General features: G+C 48.4%; 1 long non-coding RNA gene across 1 annotated transcript in view; it reads right to left on the reverse strand.

Moving 5' to 3' along the window:
- Window positions 1-926: 926 nt before the first annotated feature.
- LOC111736138 overlaps window positions 927-4444 on the reverse strand; it is a 9570-nt gene continuing 6052 nt past the window's right edge. The window contains exon 3 of the long non-coding RNA XR_002779085.1: window positions 927-939. This is a non-coding gene — a long non-coding RNA (uncharacterized LOC111736138). The remainder of the gene's footprint in view (window positions 940-4444) is intronic.

Consider the following 4444-nt stretch of genomic DNA (forward strand, 5'->3'; position numbering starts at 1 on the left):
TGAGTTTTGTCACATGTATGCATATCAACATCCAATTAAGGCAGAAAACATTTCCATAATCCCAACAAGTTTTCTGGGTGTCCATTTCCAGTCAATCCCCCTTCCTCCAGGCAAAGGTTTTTTGGACCCCTTATCACCATAGGTTAATCTTGCCTATCTTTGTACTTTATATAAATGGAATCATTCGGTGTATTCTCTTTTGCATCTGATTTATTTCACTCAGCATAATGTCTCGGAGGTTCATCCATATTGCTGCATGTAGCCGTAGTTAGTTTATTTTTATTGTAATGCATAGTCCATTGTATAAATTTACCACAATTTAATATATTTTCCTGTTGGTGGACATTCTGGGTTGTTTCTAGTGTTTTGGCTATTACTAATAGGGATTCTATGAACATTCTAATACAAGTCTTTTTGTGGACAAGGTCTTCATTTCTCTCTGGGTTTATCCCTAGGAGTAGAATTGTTTGGGTCATGGGGTAGGTGTAGATCCAATTTTTCTGGTCCTAGCAGCAGACAGAGCAATCTATTCCAGGATGGAGAGGAGGAACTGGCATAGAAGAACCACAAATGCAGGGTGGCAGAGAAGTTTCTGGAAAGCCTCAGAATAGCAGCAATCTCTCCCCGCCGTGATTGTGCCCTCAGCACCATGCCCAGCCTTTTTGTGCCCCCACCACCACCAACATTGCCCTGTCTGCAAAACCCAGCTGCCCCCCAAGAGTTCAGCTCAGAATGTCCTCCATGACCTTTCTCCGGTGAGTCTGAGCACTCTTTTCCTCCCAAAGTCATTCCCTTTCATCTTCTGGAAGATCCGCTCTACTCCTGTGCTTGCTGCTGTCACAGCTCTCCTTGCAGACTGCCATGGTGTGTTTCCTCCTCTAGACAGGGAGCTTCTTGGGAGAAGGTTCTGTGTCTTATTAACCTATGTGTCTTTGGTACCTGGTACATAAGAGTGAACAATAAATATTTCCTAAGAAAGGGAGGGAGAAATCTTCCCATAACTAGAGCCAAATTATAAGGGATCTGCTAAACTCATTCACACGAAGATATTAGGCTATTGAATTCCAGGGATAGTTAATTAGGGGACAAATACTTTAGCCCAAAGGGCTGATAGTGGCATTGATCATGGACTGCTGAGGGAAATTATATTTTAGCTGAGATCCCTCACAGTGATACACAGGCATCTTCATATGGAGAACTGTCTCTGCACAAGACCAGTCTGCACATCCATCATCATATCAGCAACACCATTGCCAGTGGTTTACCAGACACTGTACCAGGTGTGTTGACCCCATGAGGTGGCCACTATCATCATCCCATTTTAAAGATAAGAAAATTGAGGCACTAATAAATTAAGCAACTTGTCCAGAGACACAAAGCTACTGAGTAGTAGGGCCAGGATTGGAACTGAGGCTGGCTGATAGCTAATCACCCAACCCAGTGCCTTTCTATGACCCATCGGAACATCCTCATAGACAGGCCTCTGCAGGGTGACTCAGAGATCAGGGTTTAAGGTGAACTCACTAAGTTAACAGCAAAATGTATACAAGAGCTGAGGGAGGTGGGAGAGGGCAAGCAATAGCCCTGTGTGTGTGTGTCCACACGTGTGAGCATGTGTGCATATGTGCCTGTGCTCACATCTGAGTGCACATGTGCATGTATGTGTACACATGCCTGCATGTGTGCATAGGTTTGTGTGTGGATACACGTGTGTGCCAGGACCAAGAGGAGGGTTTGCCAATCAGGAGAAGGTAATCGATGTGAAGGTTCGTCACATGGTCAGCATATAGTAAATATTTGCAGAATTGAATGAAAATGCTAAAGAGAGTGCTCTACAAATGCGAGGTGTTATTATTACTACTATCTCCAAATTGCAGGCCTTAGGAAAAGAGAGGCAGGTGGAGCATTGGTGACGGGGTTAGTGAGCCTTCGTTCACCTCCAGACCACACTGCCCTGACTCTCCTACACAGACTCTTTCTGGGCGATTTTCCTCCTAAACCAGGCAGGGATCTTGTGACTGTAAGGATGGCAATGACAATAATAGTAGTAACATGCAAACAGCCCTATATATGGGCTGCACTGGGATAAGTGCTCTGTGTGGCTATTGTCTGTTACTCCTCCCCAAGCAGCCAGTGAGATAGGGATTGTGAGAATTATTAGTGTTACCAATATGCAGAGTAGAAAAATGAGGCCAGAGGGGTTGGCCAAGAGAACATGTTTGTGGGTTTTGAGAGCTGGAGGACCAGGACTGTACTTTTTCCACCATATATGCCCAAGTCCTCCTGCACAAGGCTAGCACAGAAAAGGTTAACAGGTCATCAAGGCCATGCAATGGACTGAAGAGTGTGGAGGGACAGGCCCTAGAACCAGTCAGCCCCGAGCTAGGCACTTCATCTCCTACTACCTCAATTTCCTCGCTGGCAAAGTGCGAATGAATACTTGCTACAACAGAGGGTGGCGGTGATGACAGAACACATGTAAAATGCCTAGTACCTAGTGAGCATGTTAGCCATTTTTATAAATGTGCTGAGTTTTCGCTTAAATCTAATATTTACTCCTTCTCCCAGAAAGTAATGAAATTAGACTCAGAGCATTGGTGCACATTTAAGAATTATCTAGTCCGACAACCTCAGGTAACAAAAGTCAGGCCCAAAGAACAGCACCAAGGTCACATGGCTCACAAGTGGCAGGGCCTGGATTCAAACACAGATTTTGTGCTCCCAGGCAAGGCCTCTCCGCCTACCTGGACTGCCTGTGATTGAGGCTCCGGGTGCTCCCATGGAACTGGCCTGAGGGTGCAGAGGGGCTCAGGACAGGTGAGGTGCCAAACTCACCTGTGCCAAAGCCTGAACCGCCAGAGGAGGGCGGCAGCAAAGCCTGGCAGGGAGCGCATCACAGTAGATGCCAGGCAAGAAGGCCAGAGAATGGGGCAACCCTGAGGGACCACAAGCTGACCCGGGGGATTATGGGAAACAGAATGTTATTCATTAAAGCCCAGAGCCCCTCAACCCTCCTAGTCTCACGCGGAAAAGCCCCTTTTTCCTCTCTGTTCACCCAGCCCCACTAGTCTTACGGTCTTCAACAGGTTGAAAGCGACTGACCAGGACAGAGAGAGAGACAGAGAGAAATTGATTGAGATCTTGGGCCCCCAATCCTCTCCCCTGGCCCTGACCACCACTTTCTAAGGCCTTTGCCCTCATCCTCAGCCCCAGTCAGTCTCCCACCTGACTGCCACATAAACCTAGAGCCCACAAAACTGCCCTGTCAACGTGCCTCCTCCCCGGAGGTCCAAGGCCTTAAAACTTAATAGTCTCTCAAATGCTGTAACGCTAGAGGGGGCTTTTATGGACTCAACAGGGATAATATTATGAAGGGGTGTTAGCTGCCTGAAGCGGGCCACTCACCGTGGGCCATTGGTCCCCCACTCCTCACGCATACTTCAAGGGGCCTCCAAGGGGCCCCCTCCACTGCTAGGGCCACTAGCTCCCACTCCGAGTCCCCCAACCAGCTGGCTTTTCTGCATTCTTACAGGTTATTACAGAACAGTTGGCTGCAAATAGGAGCCTAGTGGGAGGTTGGGACCCCTCTGTCCCTGGCTCCATTGAAGTTAGACCTGTGTGGGGGTTGGTCCAGGAGAAATATCTTGGTGACTAATGAGTGGGCAATTGAAAGCTCCTTCGTGTCAATGCGGAGCAGATGGGGAAGGAGGAGAATTCCTGAGGCCTGGCTTCAGAGGTGTGGGTGGCTAGGAGGGAGGGTGGGATGGGGGAGCTGTGTGGGGTCAGCAGGTCGGGGAGGGGAGGGGAGGCCTGGCCCCAGCTGTCACCAGCAAAGGAACATACTTCTGGGACCCCGATCCAGGAGACCAAACAGTGGGCTAGGGGTGAAGTCACAATGTGTTCTGGGCCACTCCACTTTTTTTCTTCCATTTCAGGGGCCTTATTCCACCCCGCTGTTCTCAGTCTCCCTCTGTTGCTCTCTTTCTTGCCTACTCAGTAGGTACCTCCGTGTCTGTCCTTGCCCTGCCCTCTTTCCCCTCTTCCTCCCTGCTCCCGCTTCCTCCTAGTACTGAGAGACCACAAATAGGGATTCTGCCCAGTCTTCAGTAGGAGTCGGTAGTCCCCCCAAAAAATAAATAAAATACTAAATAACACTAAATAAATACTCTGGCTGACTTGCCAACAGACACACACACACACACACACACACACACACACTCATGCTTATCCCAGACACACATGTGCACGCACACACAGGCACACACACATATTTTCTTCATTACCTCCTCTAATACTGTCTTTCTTCCATCTTGAGTTCAATGTTGTTTTTTGTCTCTTTTTGACCCTCCCCCTCCACTTCCCCTCAATTTATTCCAGCTGTGAAAACCTTTTTCCCATCTCCTCTGTCACCCTGGCAGATAGGTGAGTGGCAGGCAGAGGAGTC

The sequence above is a fragment of the Pteropus vampyrus genome, unplaced genomic scaffold (assembly GCF_000151845.1).
Source record: "Pteropus vampyrus isolate Shadow unplaced genomic scaffold, Pvam_2.0 Scaffold18, whole genome shotgun sequence".
Classification (NCBI taxonomy): Eukaryota; Metazoa; Chordata; class Mammalia; order Chiroptera; family Pteropodidae; genus Pteropus; species Pteropus vampyrus.